General features: G+C 38.2%; 1 protein-coding gene across 2 annotated transcripts in view; it reads left to right on the top strand.

Annotated features, from left to right (window-relative positions):
• Window positions 1-17,196: 17,196 nt before the first annotated feature.
• The window catches only part of gli3 (GLI family zinc finger 3), a 145,276-nt gene continuing 136,853 nt past the window's right edge, over window positions 17,197-25,619 (top strand). Inside the window, exon 1 of one of the 2 annotated variants that reach the window (XM_058376353.1) lies at window positions 17,197-17,606. The gene's annotated coding sequence lies outside the window, so the exon portion shown is untranslated. The remainder of the gene's footprint in view (window positions 17,607-25,619) is intronic. The other variant, XM_058376352.1, reaches the window with a different exon arrangement.

The following is a 25,619-nucleotide window of genomic DNA, read 5'->3' as shown; positions in this document are numbered from 1 at the left end:
TGAAATGCCAGAGAACTCTGGATACGGAATGCCACATTATTATATTTTGAAAGAATATTAGAATAGTTCTCAGTAGCTTTCAGCAACCCTTCTCCATTACTCAGACCCACTAATAAGCATCTGTGATGCTTTGGAGCCTTTATTAGTTGCTGAAATGCCACCTCACCTGCTGCTAAGCAGCTCATTATGTTACAGTAATAAAATAATGATCAAAAATTGATCATTTGATCAAACATAAATAAATCAAATTTTTTAAACCTTAATTTTTAGTTCAGACATTGCAGAACAGAGCATTTGAGGTGGTAAGCAGTGCTTGTATACTGTCTTTAGAAGTCTTTTGGGAATGTTACGTTATTTTTAGCTGATTTTTTTTTATTTGTCACAATGTATCAATCTGTCCTCATTGTACCAATGTACTTTTACTGTATGATATCAGCTAAATATGAGACTAAAATAATTCACATGGAATGACAACAAAATTAGACCAAGATACTATATATAATTAAGAACCAGAGATGGATGGTGAATGGCACAGTCAAACTTGTCTAATGTCTCATAATGGATCATTCGTCCCTCCACTAAATGGAGCCCTTGCCAGAATTCTTCCAGAATTCTTCCATTCAGTTTCACTTCCTAGGTCCCCAGTTCACTTCCTATTTATGAGACATTTAAACTACAAATATGTAGTCAGTAGCCATTTTGGGGAAGTTTTGTCAGTTAGTCTGCATGTTTTTGGATTTCTAATTTTTTTGTATTTGTTTGGTGTCTGACAGTTTTGTTTCATGACATGTACAGATAGCGGGAGTTTCAAAGGGCTACCAGGAACAGCTAATACAGATAACAGATATCTTGGGCAGATAAGCCCTGGCCTGCTGGCTGTGCCCTCCACAAAGTAACTCAACCAAAGGCACTCACTGTCCCTGTTAAAATCAATGACCAGCCTGCAAGAGAATGGCTGCTCCTTGTCTGGCTAATCCCTGAGCTTCAATTTCCAATACTCCTGGGCAGAAGCTGGCCAGGCTTCCAGGAAGCACCCACATCTGAGCGCACCAGATGCCAGCGCCAACAAAGACCAGCAGAACCTCTGACAAGGAGGGTGTCTGCAAGAAGGTCTGCAACACCCTTAAGAAACTAGAGATACCCCTAGTGTCAACAGACTCTCCCATTATCATTACCACTTCCCATTATCAGCATCCCTTTTGAGAAGATAGGCATGGACCTCATCAGGCTGTTACCAAAATCAGCCCAGGTACACATGGACTATGCCACCAAGTACCCTGAGGCCGTTCCACAACACACAGCCACACAGACAGACAACATCCCCTATATCCTCTTTGCTATCTGGGAGACATTACAAGCTTCCACCAAGATCACCCCATTCAAAGTACTCTTCGGACAGTGACCTCGAGGACTGCTGGACATGGCCCAAGAAGCTTGGGAGGAGCAACCCTCCTTTTCTGCTCTCTTATGGACTATGTGCAAGAGATGCAAGAAAGGATCAAATGAGTAGCTCCAATCATCCTGGAGCACACAAAGGTGGCACAAAAAGAACAGCAACAGGTGTACAACAGGCCTGCCCAGCCACAAGAATTTCACTGGGTGATCGAGTGCTCCTCTTAGTCCCCATCACTAACTGATAGAAAGGATGGTACCTGCACATCAGTGACTGTTCATGATGGCCTTCCCAAGGCAGAAGGCATTTCAAGCTAGAAACACAAGTGGGGCTAACAAGGAGAGATGCATTCCAGTCTGAGAGAGCAGTGCCTGTTGGAAGTATTATGCGATGCTAGTGTACCTCCAATAGTGGGACCCAAGGTTGAAACGTGTAACTTTACATTGTTATTTCCAGGCAGATTATGTAAGGTGACAAATGAGGGCCCATGAGAGGGCCAAGTAAAGCCACACCCCAGCCCATGAGGGAAGCACCTGTCAGAAAAGTTTGTAATGACAGCACACCACAGGAGTGGGGCCAAACGATAGAACTGGGGTCTTTCACAAATGCAGGGTTCAAAGCCTGCAGTGCGTAACCCTACACCATGGTGGGCAATTCAGATGTCAAGAACCTCTATAGTTAAGCATAGTGTTGACCATGGACCAACATGTGGTAGCCTTTCAAAGGCTGAAGAAAGTATTTCAGAGATAGAAACACAGCCCTCAATTTCTAGGCAGATTAAATGTCATGAGAGATGAGGGCCCTTCCCTATATGCCATGAGCAGAGTGGCCAGGAAAGCCTCAGTGACAGCATGCCCCTCATGAGAGATAACCCCCCCCCCCATGTGAGCAGGGTGGACATAGGGAACCCCACCCCAGCCCATGAGAGAGGTGTTCGTCAAATTGTCTTGTGACGAGAACATGACCCAAGAGTGGGACCCAAAGAGCGAAAGCAGGGTCTTTTCCATATATGATGGGTATACCCCAGATGGCTAGGCATTAGTCTAACATGATGTCACTCATAGCAAAAAAAGATCATACAAGCAGAGGGAAATGTGCCTGCATCATGGTTAGATCCTATATTACCCCTCAAAAAGTAGTCTTTAAGAGGGAGAAGGCAAAAAAAGCAAGCATAGATGTTCTGGAGACAAAAGGGAGCCAGAATACCATTCATGCACTTCATGTTACCAAGGTGTATGGTAACAGAGCTAGATTGAAAGGAGGAACTCAGTTATGGAACGCTTTGCCCGAACCTGAGAGACTTTCCAATGTTTATGTTTGCAGATCTAGAATGGGATGCAGGTCCCTGACCCTCTTGGGTGCTAAAAGTTGGACGGGAGACCACTGTCAGAGGCCTGAGCCTTGTCCCTGTGAGGGCAAAGGTGGTTCTACACAGCTTTCAGGTAAATGTGAGTTGAATGAAGAGACTTATCAGCTGCAACCCACAATTTGTTGCTGACATCGAGCTCCAAGAGCTCCATTTGGTTTGAAAGAAATCATGAAATGAGCTTCAGAGTCCAAAATGAGGAGTCAGAGGAGAGGGTGAGAGAAACAGGATTCCCCATCTTAAGCTCAGCTTCTGCCAACTTCAACTACAAGCCTCGTGATCATAACTGGTATGCTGCCTCAGTAGACATGGGGCCAGAGCCATAGGAAGCAGGCGTCTGCCTTGAAAATAAAGCTGGGTGGGAGCGGAGCTTCTTAAGAGAATAACTCTCAAATTGCATGGGGCCAGCTCCCTTGAGAGCTGACTGCAAATGTCAGATCCCAAACACCTATGATCCATAAAAGAACAAGGGCATGGAGGCACTCATTTGATTCATTCTTTTTTCTTTTTTTTTACCTCTAGGTTGGATTATTGTAATGCTTGTCTGGATGTTCCAGTAGGTGCATGAGCAAGGTCCAGTCAAGAATACAGCAGCTAGAGTCCTAACTATAACTATCACAGAACACATCACTCTCTGCATTACCTGAGTGAACTTTTGATTTTTTATGATCTGCCATGCCTACTTCAATCAGAAGGTTATTTGTTGGTACCTTAAATAGTAAAGGCTACAGCAAGGGACAGAACCTTTTCATACAAAACCCCACAGTTATGGAACAGCCATAGAGTGATTTGGTGAACTGGGATGTTTGTATGTTGTGGTTGTGTCTCCATCATTGAACATTTGATGGCTTTGGCAGAAAGGAAAGTATAATAAAACTATTATGAATTCATAAATTACATTGATGCCCATACTTATAAGTTGCTTAAAAGCTCCTGGTTACACAATTGTACTTAACTATTTAAAGGCAGTAGAAAGGAAATTATTCATAATCATTCTCTAGTGTCACCCAGAAGATGGTGGTTTCCCTTTTAAATCTTAGATTAAAAGGTTAGACTTTTGACTAACCTTTCATCCTCATATCGTCTCAGGGAGTTTTTCTTTGCCATTGTTTCTTTGACTTGCTCATTAGGGACCTTACTGTAAAGCTTTGTGACAATGTCTATTGTTAAAAGTGCTAAAGAAAGTTTATGGCATCTATAAATGATATCCTGGTCTACTTCCCTACTTCAGGTTCTATCTTGTCTGCTTGAGAAACAGCTGTATGCCAAGGGTAAGTCAACTGTAAATTCCACCAGCACACTATAGTGTTCTTGGGATCATCATAACTCCAGTGGTAAAAGTGATAGCTGTGGTAGACTTGCCAACCCCATAGACAGTTAAGCAGCTACAGTGATTCCTGGGGTTCTACTGGCTCTTTATCCTTGGATTTAGTTCCATTGCTCTTCCCCTCATATCTGTCCTGCAGGCATGGTCTAAGTGCCTGACCTGGAAATGGGCTGCCAATCATGCCATGGCCCAGCTAAAGAGGGCACCACAGCTTCCATGCGGAAGCACCCTCACCCCTCCATGCAATTCACAGTAATGCAAAGCAGAAGCAAAGCAAAATATGATGAAGATAATTTAATAAAGGAAAATAACTGAAAATAACTAAGAGAAAGCGAAAAAGAATGCTAAGAACACAGATATAAATAGAAAGCTCTGGAAACAATAAGAGACCACTGCCCAATCTCCAGATTTGAACCCTATTGAAAACCTCTGGAATATCATCAAGAGGAAGATGGATGGTCACAAACAATCAAGCGAAGCTGAGCTGTGGTAAAAGAGTGGTATAAAGTTATCCAACAGCAATGTGTAAAACTGGTGGAGAGCATGCCAAAACACATACAAATTGGTGTTATTCCACCAAATACTGATTTCTTGATGTTATTAGCCAAAGCATTAACACAATTTGTTTATAAATTATTTGCATTTTGTTTTATTTGAGTTATTAAAGCTCTGCAAATACTGCATGATCTTGGGTTATTTTGATGTGTTGTCATTTCCTTCAAATATACACTCTAAATAACAATAGTTATATTTTGAATTTAGGAGAAATATTGTCAGCAGTTCACAAAAAATTAAACAAAACTGTTCATCTTACCAATACATGCACCTGTAAGAAAAGAAACATAAGAAACTTTTTTTTTGCAGTGGTCTCTTATTTTTTTCCAGAGCTGTATATGTATTTATGTCTGTCATTCTTAGAGAAGATGTGTTGAACCAAGGGCAGAGAGAGTGACAGGAAAGTACTCCTGCTTTAGAGGATCATGACTTTTGGATTATCATGACTTTTGGATGCCAGTTATAAATGTATGAATGCCACACCAGTTTCACAACGCCTTCTCATCATTACCCCTTCGTAATCCCTGGCAATAGAAATTGGTCTGGATTTTCATTACATAACTATTACTCATGTAAAATGGAATCCCCCTGGATAACCATACAGAAAATTGCTTAAGTAGCTGAAAGTTGTAGTTGGCCATTTAGTATTACCAACCATTTTAAACCTGGCAGGTCCAGTGCTCGTTATCTATCTTACACACTAATGGCACACTCAAATAAACCAAATATACATGGAAAAGAGTAAGAGGAGTGTTTCCTTCTCTGTTCCTCTCATTTGCTTTAGGGTATTCAGATCTATCTCATACAAGCCTTTTTCCAGTATTAGGCCTTCTGTGCTTCAGCTTAAGTGCTCAGTGGATTAGCAATAATAATCTCTTTGTAGCCTGTTTGCAGTCTAAAAACTTAAAAAGGCATAGCCACAGACTGTTTGCCAACAAATAATCCCCACTCAATCTGCAAAAGAAAAATTAACAAGCTTTAGCTTTGGCTACAGTACTGACTTTTTGTCCTATTGTGTGTTTACAAGTGCACCTATGCACTCTATATGCATTTCTGATAAAATGTAACCACTTGTCAATATTTAGTGTAAGCATAATTTCAGCCTGATCTCACAAACATTTCTTAAAATCAAAAATTATTTCAGTGGAATTTTTAATGCATTCCATGAATTCCTGATTCTGCTTGGTTAGAAGATATTACTTTATTTATTATAATGGTGGCCCTGATAATAGTGCTGGTTGTAAATCAATTTATCACAGTTGCTGTGGATTTGTTTGTGTGTGCATGTGTGTGTGTGTGTGTGTCTGTTTTGTTGTAGAAATGAGAAGATTTTAAAATGAAGAACAAAACTCTGAAAGAAGTAATACTTCTCCTGAATTTTCCTTCACAATCCACACACACACAAACACACTGGGTTCTACAGTGGATCTGAAACCCAGGAAATCCTAGATGCTGCCATGGAAACATTCCTAATCAACAAGGTAATTCCATCTCTAACTTCCATAATCAGAAACAACAGCATGCTGTTATGCCTGGGAAAGGCTCTATTATCGTTTGTTTTCCTGTTTTCCCCTTTCCTTGTGTGTCAAATGTTTGTCTCTACCCTTTGTCCTGTGTGTTCTCAACTGTGTGCACATCTGTGTGTCTGCGTGTGCTCATGTGTTGTCATCTGCATGTGGCTCTTAACTTTGTGCCTCTTCCTGACTAATCAGGTGAATGCAACTGCTCCCCATCTGCTCATCAGATGGCAGTCAGAAGATTGGATGATATAAAATCTAGTTCTCCAGCCACTCATAGACAGTTCGTTTCAGCTACCAGTACAATGTCAATGGTAAGACCACCTTTCTATTGTTTCTTTGAATTTATACCATGTGTAACCATGTTTGTCCTGTGTTCTATGTCCACATCCCTGCCTACCTGCATTCTACTATGCCTAGCTCACCTTCCCAGTGGCTCACAGGCACTTGCTGCAAACCTGAGTTTATGTCTCCAACCTGAATTCATATCCTGGCCTCAACAGATGCACTGAGCCACATTCCTTCCCTTGTTTAAGTGTATGTTCTGCTTCTGGACTGTAAGCCCTCACTGATTTTTACAGAACAATCTGGCCAACATAGATCCAGCAGAATCAGATCCCCTGCACTTAGCTCTGTCAAGCCATGGTGCTGTCCTTGGCCAGCATGACCAATGGCTCCATGACCTTTGTCAGAGAAACTGTACTATGCTGTCAGTTCAAGCTCACCTAGCTCAGATGGCCCCTCAATCATCCAGGTTGGGCCCTGCTCACCCCTGCCAAGCATTACCAAAAACTAAATATGCCTAAGTGCTTTTATTGTGGCAAATGGAGTAACTATCCTGGCAAACTACCACTCTCCCTACCCCTGCTCATGCTGGTTGACTTGGGTGCTGATAACAGCTCTCTGAATGTATAGCTGGTTTTCCAGTCTGGTGTGAATAGCTGGATTCTCTCATCCCTGTTAATGCCCTGGATGGGAGATACTTGGCTCATATAACCAATCATCATGTTACTGCTGCTCCTCTCAGGTCACCACAGGTAGCATGCAGAGCTGAACCTTATTTTTTCCCCTGCACCAAGTTTGTGCTGGGACACTCATGGCTGAGAAAACACAACCCCCACTGATTGGTCAGCAGGGAAGAAATCCTTATGCAACTCATCCTGTCTGTGATTGGCCTTTATCCAGTTATTTGGGGGGTGCTGCCCAAGTAACATGATATGAAAGGTTTTTAGCAAGAACCAGGCCCTTTCCTTACTACCTCACCACCCATATTACTGTGCCATAGACCTGCTCCCTGCCAGCCAGTCAACTGTACACACATTCCCACCTGGAAAGAGAGGGCATGGAGAAGTACATCATTGACTCCTAAGTTGTTGACATTGTCTGACCTCCCTCTTCTGTGTGCTGGCTTCTATTTTTGTATGCAAAAATGACCACTCACACCATCCTTGTATTGATTACAGGGCCTTTAGTATGGTAAGTATTTCCTTCCTCTCCTCAAATATGCCTTCAAGTCACTTCATGGGGCCACCATCTTTGCCAAGTTGGACCTGTGGATTGCATACCACCTGTTCAGGAAGAGATAAGGGGGCAAGTGGAAGACTGCATTTAACATCCCTCTGAGCCACTATGGTCACTTGGTCATGCCCTTTGCCATGCTCCTAGCTACCTTGATTTGATACACCCTATCAAGCACAACCACCAGTATGCCCCCCTTTGAATGCTCTCTGGGTTATTTACCTCCTTTCTCCAACATCCAGTGTATTCTGTGCAAACCCACATCCACCCACTTTGCCATGCTCTGCTGACCATAACCACTGCCTGTATTGGACATTGGACTCCTGCATCTACTACCAGCCAGGTCAGAAAGGCTCTTACCTAGGGATAGGGATTATAGAGGATTATTAACTCCTCTGCTGTGACACAAGTTTCCAAAAACCATAACAATTCACCCTTCATTCCATAAATGTTAAGGTGACCTTCCAAGTTCATGCTTCTTTTTTTCTTTGTGCTTGTTCCCAATGAAATCATCTTTCTTCTGTGTTTCAGGTCCATGCCCTGCATGCCTATCTGCCTTCCTGCACTCTACTAAGCTCAGCACTGCTTTGCCCTCCCAGTGCTTCACAAACAGATAGTATGACTCTCACTCTGCCGACTCGTGGTCAAAACCTGGCCTTGACAGATGCATTGAGCTACACATCTCTAGCCCCATTATCCTTTAAAAAACCTGCTAACTATCAGCCATTGAGTCCATGTTCTGCTTTTGAGTCCTAAGTCCGCATTTTCTATTAGACATGCCCTTTCCAACCTGTACCATTAACTACAGCAGCTCTTTAAAGTCATAAGTAATGAGTAAAAAGTGAAAAAGTAAAGTGCACACAAGGACGTTCACAAATATCCACTGGTGCCAGTCATTGTCCAAGCCCATGTACAAAAGCATAGAATAGGCACAGTAGGAAGTCTATGTCTCACCCATTTACTAATTCTCTGTCCAGGAAATGTTTGTGATGCCATCAAAAGTGTACAACAATGCTTTTCTATGCAGACAATGCTTTTCTATATCATAAATCCATGCCTAGACATTTATGGAATGGAATGTACAATGTTTTGTGTTAGTGTTACACTATGACAATCATAACTGTAATAATTTCATCAAACTTCTGTTATTTGCAGTATAAGAGGTTCTCCAACCCTTTACAGGGTTCTCATTTTTTAATTACTGTAAGAGCACAAGCTTGATGACATCTCAAATGCTATTAGGTAAATTGGGAGTATGAAACTTTTAACAGTATAATATAATTTGAGGAATTGATGCTCTGGATCTGAGAAAAAAACTCCACACCTTTGGTCAGCTAACACAGATTCAATGTGATGCAGGCCAAAGAGCAACTGTCCTGACTGTATGACAGGGAATGTGGCTACAAGAATTCACATTAGGATATAACAAGCTTATTTACTAATCAAGCTCAGCTCTAAATAACATGCAAATTAGCAAATGCTCTTTGATATCACATGGCATGTTAGAGAAGTTGACTATGGGGTCAGACAAACAGACAGAAGTGATGCACATCAAATATACCAATTGATTCTTCTGAAACCATGCAGAGAGAGGCAGATATTATGGCTCTGTTGATGGTGGTTCCCAAGAGAGAGGAGGTAGGACCAGAGGTATATCTAAAATGTTTAGCTTAATTCGAGCTGTTCTCTGGTGGAGACCACCTCTCTATGGGTTGCAAGTTGTTTTTTACCAATACCCAAACCTCATAGGACACCATATTGAGATGCTTCTGGGTGTGTTTGTATGCTGCCAGCCCTGTTGTTATTTGCGGATGTTACTGTGAAAGGGAAATAATTGAGGAGTCTCACAGTGATTCAAGCAGCCTGATCTTTGTGCCTTGGTGACAATGTCAGTTATAACATCTAAGAGCTGTCTGGAGATCCTTGAGATGGATGGGACTCACAGCATAACATGAAAATTGTGCAACTGAATTGGTGGAAATATGGTATCTAGGCCAGAACCAACTGCGGACTACCCCAAGATAAGGCTGAGGTGAAGACAAAACAACACACAAAACAAATGCATATTTCAAAACAAACAAACAACACAGACAATGGTTGAAATAAACTTTGTCAGCCTTTCATAATTAAAAAAAGTATAATCATTCCTAAATTGTTGTGGTATAAAATCAAGGGATGTGTTCCTACTGAACAACAATCAACTTTATAATCACCCCACTCCGTTGCTGATTTTTCAATTTGTTCCAAAGTGTTTAATTTTTTTAACTAGTTATTTCTTCTGTACCATGTAACCTTAACTTTAACCTTAACTACTTAAATACTTCTGAATTTGTTGTAATGTTACCTTGTTCAGTGTACTTATTACTAATGCAAATATGTTTCAATTCATGTGTGATCTCTGATAAAATTCTGGATATCAATAGGTTCATTTACAGCATTTTAGCAGACACCCTTATCCAGAGCAACTTACATTTTTATCTTATATGTTTGAGCAATTGAGGATTAAGGGCCTTGCTCAGGGGTCCAGCAGTGGTAGCCTGGTGAACCTGGGATTCAAACTTATAACCTTCCAATCAACAGTCCAACACCTTAACCACTAAGCCAGCACTTCTTCTGATTAAGCTCTATTTTCTTAATTATCTTGTTTCTTTCAGTTTTAAAAAAATATTTGGTTTGTGGTGGAGGAGAAAGAAAGAAATAATAAGAGGAAAGGTGCAAGAGAAAAATGTGTAGTCAGTCATTGAGTCGGCTCTTGTGTGGGGCAGGAGTACTTTAATTGGGGTGATATCTGGGGCTCCAAGGAGGCCAAAGAAAGACCTGTATCCCTTTTTTGTCTCCTCCATAACCACTTTAGTACCATGGCTGCTTTTGATGTCTGCTTTGCCTGTCCAAGGCTGACTTAGGAATATGTTCTTGGGAGACCAATGGTTACTTGCCTCTAGGCAAAAGCTCAGTCCCTGGTATCCTCTTACTCTTTGATAGAATACTTTTGGGACCCACCACTCTTCAATTCACCTTACTCCTCCTCACTCTCCTCTGCTCTCTTTGCCTCCTTTGAGGCAGTCTAAAAGAGTAAAAGACCAACTCTTCACATTTCTTTATTAACCTATTTGCTAGCACCAACAGTGTTAGACGTAAAGACAATTATAATTTCATCGAATACATAAAATAAAACAAAAACCAGCAAGAATTGGTTTTGTTGACAAATATGTTGTGTGTAATGGATTATCTCATGCTATGGCTTTTTGTTTATTATTGTACTTCTGCAGCCGCTATGTTTTTTTTGTTGTTGTTGTTGTTTTGTTTTGTTATCAGTGCTTCCTTTAGCTTCATTTTGTTCAGTGCTGTGGCCTGATGAACGTGTAGTAAAATGTAAAAAAGGAATTTTTACATTTAAAGTATTTTTAATTTTTAATTAATTTAATTTAATTTAATTTTTAAAGTAAACTTTAATTTGACAAACATAATTGTAGAGATTCACTATTGTCGCACAACAAAACTGACATTAATTTGCTCAGCAATCAACAGTAAACAATACAATAAGCAAACATAATTGATTTGAGCCATCTTTGGGGGAAATGGAAGCCTGACCTTTGATATGACTCTCCTCTGGGACAGTTAATGATAGAGTTATAGAGATAACAAAGACATTTACTAAATGTGGATAGTGACATCATCATCCAGGGCCATGTACTGATTTTCATTGGTGCATAAGCTCAATTTTACAAAGAAGCCGATACAATTTTACAAAGAAGCGAGAACACCTAACAGCATAACCAGTTATAGCATAACCAGTTGACCAAGTGTTGGATCAAATACTAGTTTCATTATATTAACGGATAAAATCTGTTTTATATGATATGTTTATTTGTGTTTTGTTTTCTAAAATTGCTATTTCACTTTTACTTCAAAAGCAAAACTATATTTAACCCTAGACCTTCAATGTCAGTACTAACTTTTTTTTGGCATCTTAACATTTGATTACAATTTTCTTTGATTAATATTTGCATATTTTAATATGTCTTGCTTTATTTTGGTTTGAAAATTATCATTGTATGATTGTGTGCTTACTAAGCAAAATATTATACAATGAAACAAAAGAGAAAAAAGCAATTACATTGCAGTTTCTCTTATAATCTCAGTTTGCTCCCAACACTGTGCTGGCCTGGAAATGTGCTGTATTTAACGTTCTGTTAACGTTCTGACGTTACGTTGTTTCGTGTAATGGTTCCAAACCCATCCATTCTTTAACCGTTGACTATGCGATGATTTTGCCTCCCTTTTCATGTGTAAAGTTCGGGTAAATCGTGCTTGTTTTAAACTAAAATAATGTTAACTAACGTTAATTGCTTTGTGGTTGAAACGGTCCTTAGAAAATGAATAAATATTAAATAAATAAATATTTGAAATTATAATATTTATAAATTTATATTGAATAAATATTCTCAAGTTATTCAATCAATTTTTTCATTCATTATATTCCTAAAGGACATGCCATAATATATAATTAATCACATGCTGCAGAAATAGTTTTTGTATAAGACAGAGGTGACTACAGTTTTCTTCAATAATATTGTGCATATATGATATGATATGTGTGTTAACTGCTGACAAGCCTTTTTAACACCCCAAAATGTGATTTTCTTCATGACACATCAGGATTGCATGACTTGCTATGCCACCCATGACTCAATACTGAAGGTATGTTAACTGCTTGATCTTGTGAGAAGATGCTGATGCTTATTTAGGAATATTTATAGAAGAGTTTATTTATTTATTTGTTTTATTTTGCTATTATGCTGCAATATGTTACAGAGAATTTTGTGTGTTCAGATTTGCATGAACATAATGACTATATTTGTTACATTTAATGTACTTTCCAGATTACTATCATTTTGTTCAGCAAATTGGCATCTTCAGCTAGTGCAGGGTAAGTAGATTAAAATAGGTCATACATTCACTTTGACATGTTTTTTATAATATGGTTTATTAAGATCATTACATTTGGGCCTTTTTCCTCTTTTCCACCAGGTATTCAAAACATGTTGCTCCTCCAGCAGCACCAAAAAGTGTACAGGGGAGAGTTGGGAACGTATGTGACCACTGTCTTGTGATCATGGTAAATGGCTGATAGTAAAGTGGCTGTTCTCTGCTTATGTACTTGACAAAATTATATATTTTTTAATTATTTCAGACAAAAAAAAATGTTACTGTGAATTTGAGTTGTAAAACTAAAACCAAGGAAAAGTATTGGCAATAAAGGCCTGTTACAATTTGCCATCCAAACATTTTCTGTTTGATTATGAGGAAAAGATAAAGCTATTTAATTGATTGTTGATCATAGTTTGAATTGGTATATGATGTACATTGCAAATAGACTGCTTTTTAATCCCTTCTTGGATCTCTACAGATATGCTAAAATCTTGCATGACAGATAATACGCACATAAACCTTATTGTATGTGTACTGTATCTGTATTTCCAGATACAGAGGACTTCTCCTGGTCACTCAACACCAGCTCCATCACCAAGAAAGCCCAGCAGTGCCTCTATTTCCTAAGGAGTCTGAGGAAAGCCCATCTCCCTTCCCCCATCCTGACTGTGTTCTACAGAGGGACCATCGAGAGCGTCCTGAGCAGCTGCATCACTGCCTGGTTTGGGAACTGCACCGTCTCGGATCGCAAGACCCTTCAGCGGATAGTGAAGACAGCTGAAAAGATCATCGGAGTCTCTCTTCCCTCTTTCAAGGACATTTACACTACACGCTGCATCCGCAAAGCCAACAGCATTGTGGATGATCCCACACACACTCTTACACACCCCCCACACCCCTCACACACACTCTTCACCCTCCTGCCATCTGGTAAGAGGTACCGGAGCATTTGGGCCCTCACAACCAGACTGTTGAACAGTTTCTTTCCTCAAGCCATCAGGCTCCTCAACACCCGGGACTGAACTGTACAAAACTCTCTCTCTCACACACACACACACACACACACACACACTCAGGACTGAACTGTTCATAACTCTTTGTCTCTCATACACACATACACACACCCACACTCACTCTATCTCTCTCTTGTGTGGATACGCTCACACTCACATAACCTATATTCTTCGATATTTATTGCACTACCTCAACCCCTGTGTATTTCATCTGCTGCTATATGTATATTCATATTTATGTTTATTTCTGTTTTGCACTACCTCAACTGCTGCTATTGTATTTTTGCACAATACATGTTGTCAGGTCCCAAAGTTCATCATCATCTCATTTTATACATTACAGTTCCTTGCAGGTTCTTTTTTTCGGTGCTAAAGTGTCCTTTGTTTTGTGTTGTCTTTTTTTTTTTGTATTTATTATTTCTGCACTGTCTTTTGTTGCTTTGTTTGCACCTAGCTGCACCCTTTACACTTTATGTGGCTTGGACGAATCTTTTGGTCCTAGCTTTATGTTGTTCTTGTGTTTAAGCTATATGTTGTATGTTTATGTAGCACCAGGGTCCTGGAGAAACGTTGTTTCATTTCACTATGTACTGCGTCAGCTATATGTGGTTGAAATGACAATAAAGCTTCTTGAATCTTGATCTTGTTGTTGGAAGACTCTCTTTTATTGTAAATTAGTATATTTTATTAAACAAAATACTATGTAAACATTACTCAAATATAACTGAATAAAAAAATTTAAAAAGCAAGAACTTATTTAGAAACATTTTAATAAAGATTACTTAAGAAAAGTAAGTAAATTTTTGTACCAAGAACAGAATATTACTGTACTTTACTTAAATATTTGGACAGAAAGTACTTCGTTTGTCTTGGTATAATTTACTTGGGATTATCTCTTGAACAGAATATTTTAAGTAAACTTTACTTAAATATTTAGACAGAAAGTACTTCGTTTATCTTAGTATAATTTACTGGATTATCTCTTGTAAACTTTACTTTCAAGTAAATTTCACTCCAGATTTTATTCAGTGTGTATACTGTGTGGCATAGCACTGTAAGAGGACAATTTTCTGAAGGTTTCTCAATCACCAGTATTAAAGAGAAACTGTAAAGGAATTATTGATAATGTTTGCCCAAAATGTTTCTTACATATCGTTTTATTTGAGTGATCCTCATGACATCTATCTATCTATCTATCTATCTATCTATCTATCTATCTATCTATCTATCTATCTATCTATTAATAAAGGGTGAAATAAAATACGGAACAATGACCAAAAGCAGTACGAAAGTTACGCTAACGTTAATAATTGCATGTATATTGTGTCCGTTTTGGCAAACCGATCAGTGAAGATCTTGATAGAAATTAGCGGCCTCTGCCTTTTCGTGTGTGAATTGCACGCCAACTCCAAATAAAGAACGAATGGGTCACGTTACTCGATAATATATGAACGAGATTAGTTACATCAGTTACGAAGAAACGCTCGTTAATTAAAAAACATTCTAATGTTAAGGAGATAACTACTTAGCGTTATGAACATTTCGGGAAAACCACCCCGATCCTAAAACGTGAATTTAAGTATCCAGCCCTCGCAAAACTTCCTGATGAAGTCCTATAAGCCATGTAAAAGAGACAACAGCCAGACAGGTGAGAGACAACCCGACTGCTTTAAAAACAGAAATTAATCTTACCCTCTCTCTCAGCGTCACGGAGCAACCAAGCTGTCTCGGAAGTACGCAAATGGCTTAATTGTCTAATCAAATATTATAACAATTTAGATCTTTATTTATACTGGTATTTATGCGGTAAAAGATATTACTTACCGTCAGCCAGTGTTCTTTCTTTATTTTAACGAGTACACGCGAGTTTGTGGCCGTGCGCTAAATTTCTTTTGGGTTATATTTTCTTCAATTTAAGACATAAAGGTCAAGCCAACGTAACAAACCCAGGGCTATCATCATCTTCATCCTTCAGATCATAGATGGCAGGATTTTACTAAAAACAGGAGGCCAAAAACACGAGGCCATCGAGGGGAAACGTGGCACTTACATTTAGCAGATGTCTGTGGAAAGTGACTTACATGAGCCTCTGTAGGTCAGGGTCTTATAATGTTATAAAGTTCAAACTTTGTCACAGAGGAGTAGAGGTACAGAAACACAGAGTACACGTTTTTATGCAGTACAAGCCAATAAATCACCTGCTAGCTTTAATGACATTTTCAAAAGTCTTATCAGTCATAAGAATGTGGTGTGAACAATCCTTATCATACTTTGTGCCTCCAACGTTGACTAAGATGAAAGTGACACTTTGTGTTGATAAATCAGTAGCAGTCTTACTGAATTTCTTACTGATTTGAGTTTTCAGTGACAGTCAAATACAAATGACGGGATAAGAGTGTGATTTCATTCTTTATCTGACATCAGCTTGTTTGATGATGTAGCGCATATCTTATGAGCCTAATTTCTCCACGTATGGATGATGCATTTAATTTAAAATTCCACTATAGGCTCAGTTTATATGATTTTGAATGATTTTTATCAACTGGGTCTCACCTACATTTTGTCCTTAGCATGTCCAGTCAAATCAGTGTGAATATACATGACCAACCTCATAATAACTGTTGTATTATCTTTCCCTTTGTATGTGCTTTTTTAGTCATGTGATGTAAAGGCATTTCTCACTCTCTTCCGTTCACCCGTTTTCCCTTTATAAGGACACACCTGCAGTCACACCATTCTATTTTATTTGATTTATTTGCACTGTTTAAATGTGTTAAGGGAATTGTACATTATTATAACGTATTAAAAAATAATTTTCGATTCTAGATAATATATTGTAGGCAGAAATAAAACTGAAATAATCATTATATTTATATTGTTTTTCAAATGTAACAACATTAGTTATATTTACATTACATTATTAATTATACAACGTGAATTATATTGCTATTATTTTGTCAACTGTAACACCATTAGAACAAATATGATCATTTATAAAAATTTAAATATTGAGAAACATATTTCTTGGTGTATTAAAGCCTTTCTACAGGTTTGCCTGTACAAATGTATTTTTTTACATGCACATTCAGGGTGAAAACTAAAAATTGTGAAAATATTATATTTCGATACCTGCTTGGTGTAATCATATAATCATCCTTGCGGGAATGAACAAAAGATTCGCTATTACCTTTTTTCAGAATGTGTACTGAAATCAAATTTGTTCAGGCTTGACCGAGTTCTAAAAAAAATTAAAAACACATTTAATGACCGTATATATTCCATTGTCTTGTTCAGATAGTGATCTTGATTATAGTTCATTTTTCATGCAATGTAAAGTATGCATCTTTTTTTGGAAGTGCGTCTCGAAGTTTTTGAGAATCGTATAGTGTACAGTAAATTACAACAGCATCATTAAACCATTCTTCACATACTGTATGCATAAAAGACGAGATTCAGTGGCAGGAGCAGTGGTTGAACTGGGATAAGGATAGGAGGGAGAGAGGAAGAAAGGAGAAATGAGCGGGGTAGAAAAGGAACTTGTCTGTGTGCGCGCGCGCCGAGGGAGGAGTCATGCGAAGGAAAGGGCAGCTGGAGTTGCACACTCCACATAAAGTATCCCCAGCGCTCGAAACCACAGTCTTTGTTGCCATAAAGCTGTAGGAATCTCTCTCTCTCTCTCTCTCTCTCTCTCTCTCTCTCTCTCTCTCTCTTTGTGTGTGTGTGTGTGTGTGTGTGTGTGCGCGCGCGCGCGCTTTGGATTGTAATGTTCTGGCAGGCATGTAGAGAAAGTTGCGAACGTTAGTCCGCTACTGGAGGCGTCCCGGAGAAGAAAAGGAGAGGACCAAGAAAAGAAAAGTCGGCTAACTTCTAGAGTTCAAGCGGAGCTTCGAGAGCGGCACATTTGCGACGAGCAAGAAAAAAGTGAAGAGGAAAGTTCAGAAAAGTTGAAACATATTTTAACAAGGGAAAGCCCGCACTCGGAAACGTAAGTTTGAGAAATTATTGTGTTGTGTTTTGTGTGTGTGTGTGTGTGTGTGTGTGAGGGGGGTGTTGGTGGTTGTGGATGTTGTGAATCAAAGTTTTAAGTTAAACGACCAGTATTAGAGAACGTCGAAATGTCACGTTTCAAGTTGCAACGTCGCCATAAGCACCGACTACAGCGTAAATTAACGGCCAAAACCAGAAAAGTTAAATGCGGAAAAAAGCTTATCCTTATGTGCTAAGTTATTGTGTTTAATTTTGTACTGTGCACATGAGGTTGAATAGTTTCACAAATTGGGTTTATAGCATTACACACAATGCAAACTTAATCTATTCATTTCTCAACGTGAATGAACGTGTATCATGTTTTCCCTGTTTTTATATACAGAAAACCTTCTGCAGAATACGTTTTTTAAAAATTTTTTTATTTATTAAACGTCATTTTAGAGTGAGTGCAATCTGAAAAGCTAGTGTTAAGGGCTTGGCCTCTCTTTGGCCTGTACTGGTGCAGTCATTAGTGATGCCTTTTTCCCTGGACCGATTTTGCGGGGGCTGAGCACATTTTAAACGGCATCAGATTACAGAACGATCTTCACGTGCTCTTCTACTTTCATTGACCGAGGCTAGACGCACAGCACGGAAAAATGTAAATCTAATTTGATTAACATTTATTATTTTTAAGCTCACTTTCACTTTATTCTGGAACAATTACATTTTTGTTTGTAACTTTGACTTGTATTATGTAAATGAATTTGGGATAAATTTACAAGACGAAGTCAGGATAATTTGAATATTTATACTGATGGCGTTTCGTATTTCTGTTTATTAAAAATACATGTTTTTTTGCATTTATTTGTAATTTATTCTCATTGTTTGCTTAGGAATTACATGTTTGAAAACTTTAATCAAAAAGAACTAAAATCTCATTATGCCCAATATAGAGAATGGTTTGTGAGTCTTCGTTCCTGTTCCGCACAGCTGTACTTCGCGGCGCACAGTGTGAGCGCGCGCTACTCTTCGTTTCTTATGGGTTGAGCCCAGCCGGTAATGACCACGCGGTAAATCAGAGAAATAAGTTGAAGAGATTTGCTAAATTTTTATAAAATACAGAACGTCAAAGGGAAGTTGTTATTTTTAAGTTGGCTACTGTAAATACCACGGAAAACGGCGGGAAAACAGTGATTTCCCTCCCTCTTACCCTGTCATAAACTGTTGTTTATGATGTTCTCATTTCTAAGCTGTTTCTAAGTGGCGATTTTCTTTGAATGTGAATGTATTTTTATGAATTTAAAAAATGTCCTAGTAGCAGACACTTTCAAAATGTATAATTTGTAAATATGTATAGTCCATCGCTGCTGTTACCAACAAAAGGGAAAAGCCGTATAGCCAAGATTTAGGCCATTTTTCGGTTTAGCCCATATTTTAACTTACGGTTTAAGTAACCGGCATTTTATTTTATACATTAGGAATTTTGTGTACTTTATAGCTATCATTTAAATGTAGGCCTTATTTCACCTGTCTTTACTGCATTTTACCTTTAATTTCTGTACTCGTTTAATCTTCTGGGGATTAAAGACTTAATTACATTATGCTTAGAAAAAATATATCCGCACGCGCTGCATTTTGAAGACTTTTACTATTTATATTAGATTTTAAAGACGATGAAATTTTAGACAGGCCAAAATAATTTATAAAACAGAAAGAAATGGAAAATGTCAGTAATTTAAACAAATTATATATAGGCCTAAAAAATATAAGTGATTTTGTGAATTTACATCTTAATGCTAGGTTTCAATATATGTACAGTACATATATGTCCAAAAATCTGAGACCACTCAGGAAAATATTTGGCGTTCTTTTCACACAACAATTTTCATTTCAAATTATATTGTTTACAACAAGTGGATCTTTGGAATATTCACATGAATTTCAGAGTTTCTTGGTATTTGCTGTGTCCTGTTTTTTTCAGTCAAGCTGGCATGCACTCCACAAGTTTATGCAAAAACCAATGATCCTTTTTAGACCAAATCCATCATAGTGTCATCTGAACACATGCGTCCATACAAGAGAGTAAGGCAAATCATGAGGAAAATCTGACATTTTGTACAAAGCATTAAAGCAGTTATGGGTTATTATCACAAACTTGCTTCCATTTAAATAGGGGCCTAGAAATAATGCATAATCTAGAATATTAAATATTCAAGGTATTTAATATTCACCTTTGCTCCTGAAGTGTAATAAATTCACGCATCTAAATGTAGACATATCTTGAAGACATTGTCTTCCTCAAATCTTGTATATATAGTCAATACTCTTTTTTTGCTGTAAAGGTTTGAAATCTGCTAAGATTAGCATTTCTCTCACTGCCTCCAGTTTCTACAAACAAAATGTTGTCATATCACTAGCTAATAAGAACAACGAAGATGACTCAATTAATTCCAATATTTTCTGCCTATTTGTCACTAAACTTAAACACACATGTGCTCTCAAACTCAACTCGCTTAGCCCATATCTAAAGCAGCATACAGCACTATCAATAATTAATAATTCTAAGGTGTGTGTATGTGTGCACATCCATGAGGATGAATTGGCTTAACTGCTGTCCATTGTCATCCTAATACTAATTTAAATATCTCCCTTAGCCTGTCCAAACCAATATGACGATTAGCAGGGTGAAAGTTTTTCTTTTTTCCCAGTGTCTCTGGGATTGATTCTAGATCTTCTTTTTTCAAGTTTCATGTTTGATGCTTAGGCAGTAAGTTTTTGTGCTAAAGCATATAGGAGTGATTTGTTATTATGGATCTGTACCAGAAGCGATGACTCTCTTCTTTAATGAATTATCAAAAGCCTTGAATATTTAATACAGAATTTTGTCATAATCTTGAATTTGACTGAAACATCTCAATATATAGAGTTTCACCACTGATTTTTATTATCAAATACAAAGGACATAAAGCATTTAATTATTAATTTATTAATAATTATAATTAATTATTTGCGTGTGTATTGTGTTGACACAAAGTTGGGCCGTTGTGTTAAGGTATAAATATGTCAAAAGTGATTGTCCATATCTGTGTTTCAGAGGAGGTAGCAAAGGGGTGTGTCTCATTGCAGGAAAGGTCTCTTTTTCCCTCCCTCTGTGGTTCCTCACAGTCCAGTCTCCCCTCTCTTTCTGACTAATCCCCAGGCTGAATCAGCCCTTCAGGGCATGCTTCTGATCTGCCTCTCCTTCAGGACAACCCCCTTTTCTCTCCATCTTTCTCTCCTTTCCCCTTTCTCTCTTCTTTATCTTTTTCTTCATTCACTTTTCTCTTTGCATCCATCTACTTTTATAGTGATTGATGTATTGTTTCTCTCTGATGTGCTGTTATCCCTTCCACAGAAAGCTCTTGTTCACCTGTTGTTGTCTGCTAAATCTAGAAAGTCTATGTTTGAGCATTTTATTACATTTCCTTTATAACAAGGCTTCTATCATTACAATAATTGCAATAATTACTGCATACGCCTGCTCACAGACACTAAAAAACACAGATTCTATGAAGTGCAGAAACTTCTCTCTATTATGAATAATTGAGTTTAAATGAGTTTATTCATAATAATGAGTGAACAAGAATTGAGTTAATCATTTGTGTATTTTTAAAATGAGAGGAAAATTTGTTTGAGCAGAATATGAATGTATGAAAGATTTTCATTTGACCAGGATGCAGTTAATGCCAGGTGTGAATGGGGCCAAATTCCTATCACTGCTTCTCATTCCTGCTTGTGAATGTGTTTAACTGCTTCTTAATGTCTTAGTGGTTTCCAACTGATTTTGCCCCAAACTACTTCACAAGAAAACATCAAAGTCTTCATTGACCCCCTCTGTAAGACAAATATCAGCCCTCCTCATAAAAACAAAACAAGAGGATGAGACTGGGGAGGGCAGGGTATTAGCTCTGTGAGCAAATTTTCAGATGAACCCAAAGACTCCTCTTTTGTCAGCAGAGCATCTGAAGAGTAATCACTTTTTCTCATGCAAATTGTTTTAAGAGCCTCACCATGGATGGGGTATGAGAGGGAGGAGGGAAAATCTGGGGAGAGAAGAGATGCTGTGTTTTAACAATACTCCACAGGGAGCATTGAAGAAAGACTGAAGCTAATGGCAGACTCCCTTTTCCTTTACAATGCCAGTTTCTTATAGGGGTTAGAGAGAGGTTGAAGTTGAATAGTTTTACAGTCTAGTTTGTTCCTTGAATGAGGGAGAGAGAGAGAGCTAGAGAGAGAGAGAGAGAGAGAGAGAATAATAAGTTATACACTTACAAAGTGCAGGGGGTAGTAAATGCTTGTCCTTGATTTGTTAAGAGACCTTCTTGCACTAAGAAAGTAGGACTTGATGAATGAAGACGAGGTTAGTATTTGGAGAATAATTCATTGTTCATACATATGAGCACACATGTAGCTTCTTTAGGTTCAAATGTGTAGTGAGGAGTTGGAAGGGTTCCACAGCAGCCATGGCAAAAGATAAAGGATCCATTTATCAGAAAAGATGGAACACTTTTCCCCATCATCCTGCTGTTTGTCTACATTTTCTTGGGCTCTGAAGAGGCAGGACATTAGTCACTGCAGCCAGGGGAGCTGGAGAGTTCAGCACCCTGAGAAAGAGAGCTTTTCATTGAGCTTTATGTGGCATGGCTAAGTTACTGGGTAAAATGAGCTCTAGAGGCTAGCAGGAGTTGCTTAAGGATTTGGTTCAAACACAGGTAGTGTTGACAGTAGTGGAGCATGAAAAAGGGAAGAAAAAATAAGGTGATGTGAAGAGAGCAAAGGAAAAGTGTCAAGAGAGTCTGAAAATAGAGGCAAGAAGGACAAGAGCTGAGGGGAAGAGAGAGATGAGTGGAGTGTTTTTGCTCTCCCTCAGAGCCTAGTGTGTAAGTTTCTGTCTACATCCCAAAGCTTCTTTCAGAAAGAGATTTACAAGACATGTCTCTGAGCATACTCTGCCTCCCTAAGTCTTGAGTGTGTGTGTGTGTGTGTATCTGTGCATGTGCCTGTTTGTTGCAGTATAACTGTGACTGGGTTATGTTTATTAGTGTAAATTGGTTATGTGTGCACGTATGCATGCTTAAGTGTATGCATGTGTGATATACATGCTTAAAAACAACAAACTGTGTTTGTATCCTTTATGCCTACATTATGAACTGTGTTGTAAAGGAAAGAGATCAAGGGAAATAAAATTACAAAGTCTGCATGTGGGTCTACAGAGTTCATTGGAACTGATGGCTGAAAAGACATTCTTGTTGGTGGCTTGCACAGAGCCTCAGATGTCAAGAAAGGGAGGTAGGCTCTCATATAAAGAAGCCTCCTTAGCTTTTAGAATTATTTATAATGTTTGGCTTTTGTGGATCACTCTAAGCAGTTGTCTCCTTCTATTAGACAGAAGAACGGAGCCTAGGCTTCCACACTTTATCCTTCCAAATCCCTCCACACCACATGACTGGCTTCCCTGAAAATTTGCATGTTATGAAGAGATTGCTGGCTGGCTTGAATTTTTGGGAACTCATCGGCAGGACAAGAGTTACATTCCTTCTTTTCTATTAGTTTTACTGCCCTTATTGAATAATTAATAGAATTTACATTTCTGGCATTTGGCAGATGCCCTTATCCAGAGCGACTTACATTTTATCTCATTTTATACAACTGAGCAGTTGAGGGTTAAGGGTCGTGCTCAAGGGCCCAGCAGTCATGGCTTGGTGGACAAGGGATTTGAACTCACAACCTTCTGAGCAGTAGTCCAACTCCTTTAGCACTAGTCCACCACATACACTTTACTGAGGCATAATAGACTGGGTCTTTAAGGAATTCAATACATTGTGTTTCTCATTTCATCCTAAAACTTTATAAATTTAGCTTTATAAACTAGGTTATAAAAGACATTCTTTTCAATTTTATTTGCATAGAAATTTTAAAAGTGGACACAGCACAGATGAGTTTTACAGAAATATAAATCCATGTAAATCCAGTCATCTTTTTCTGAAGAACATATTACAAAATTCAACATATTTAATAGAAAATCAACATATTTTGAACAAGGAGCGAGGAGAGATGCATGTTATAAGAAATGTATTGTACAATATTAAATTTGTCTGCTAGTTTGTTATAACTGTCCACCATGCAGTGTCATTTTAGGCCTTATGCATATATCAAAACATTGTAGATATATGGAAAAATCTCTGCTTGTTCATCATTGAATGGTTAGAGAAATTAACAATTTGAGTTTATGTTTGTGTAAAATATGGTGGAAAGAGCTCAAAGAGTGCTCAGAGTGCACAGGTGAGTGTTTGGGCTAGTTGGAGTTCACTCTATTTACTGAGGGGTATGTTGAGATAACATATGCTAATGGTACCATTATTGCACCAATTAGTGATATGATTAATGACACAGAAGGCTAATGTGAGAGCCACAGCAAAGTACTTTGTCTTCAGATCAATGCAAACAGACTAAATTAGCCATGTAAACACGTTACCTCAGAAAGACCATCTCTGTATTTACATACAGGAACATTGGTCCTGTCCACTCTTATTCAAAAGCTGAGGTAAATCAATGAAAGTGTGTGTGTTTGTTTGGGATTAATGCGTTAATGATCGTGAGATGGTGCCTTTGTTTTATAATTAGATTCTGTTGACATGTCGTGCAAGACGAGCTTTGTGAATGTGTTTATTTTTACAATCATAATGTGATTAGCAATCTGTAGTGGTATAAATAATTAGGAGAAATGCATTTGGCCTGTCAAGTGTAGATTTGTAAATGTGTATGAAAAATTGATCTATCTATCTATCTATCTATCTATCTATCTATCTATCTATCTATCTATCTATCTATCTATCTATCTATCTATCTATCTATCTATCTATCTATCTATCTATCTATCTTGTCTGTCTGTCTGTCTATCTATCTATCTATCTATCTATCTATCTATCTATCTATCTATCTATCTATCTATCTATCTATCTATCTATCTATCAGATTTCTTCCTTCCCAGGTCTGTGGGATTAAAAACGGTTCATAAACACTTCATTTTTTCCTTAATATTGTTAACCTTCATTGCTTAAAATATAGAGGAATATTATTAGTAGGTATACCTGCTGAACTAGCATGTTTCAACAAAACATGGCATTTCAACAAAAACCTTGAAAAACAGTGATCAAAATTAGAGAACACAACCATTGTAACACAAAAGAAGATTACAACTAAAATTTTTGAGGGTTACAGCTATCAAAAATGGGTGGACATATAGAGGCCATTGCTCTGAATGACTTCAGCACATCTGGTCTTGGTCCACTCTTCTTCCAGGCTCTTAGACAGTTCCATGACTGTAGTGGGTTTCTTAGCAATAATTTTGTTGCCAAGGATTTTCCAGAGATTTTCAATCAGGCTTAGATTATGACTCTGGGAGTTTTATTATTTCTATGTTCTTATCTTCAAGGAACTGCTTTATCCATTTTGCAGTGTGACAGGGGACATTGTCTTGCATGGAAATTGTGAGCCAATTTGGAGATGCTTGCAGGAAAGAAACTGCATGTTGCCGAAGGATTTTTTGAAACATTTTTTGCATTCACCCTGCCATATATCTGAATAAGAGGCCCAACTCCCGCTGAAGAAGACATCCCCCAATCTGTGACACTTTCAGCATGTTGTGTGGACAGAGGAGAACTGGTCCAAAGTTCAGTTTAGTGATGAAAGCAAGTTTCCATCCAAAGATGGCATCCAACTCCTAATAACTTTAATGGCCAACATTCCCAAAATGAGAGTCATCCCTCCCTCATCAATAAAACAAAATTACTTCTGCACTTTGACCTCTGTTTGACCTTCCCTTTTTTCCTCCTTGTCCCTGTCCACTGCTTAAAAATAAATAAAGTTTTGTACTTTATTTTACATTCATTACTCTGTATGCTCCTCTCGCTCTCTTCTTGGTTTGTTTTGAGATGGGACTCTGTAGTGCTGCCTTGTAATAATAAACTGTAAATGGAAAATCCACTAG

This window comes from Hemibagrus wyckioides, linkage group LG23, assembly GCF_019097595.1.
Source record: "Hemibagrus wyckioides isolate EC202008001 linkage group LG23, SWU_Hwy_1.0, whole genome shotgun sequence".
Lineage (NCBI taxonomy): Eukaryota > Metazoa > Chordata > Actinopteri > Siluriformes > Bagridae > Hemibagrus > Hemibagrus wyckioides.
The sequence above is the reverse complement of the archived record's forward strand: the minus strand, read 5'-3'. Positions and strand labels throughout refer to the sequence as shown.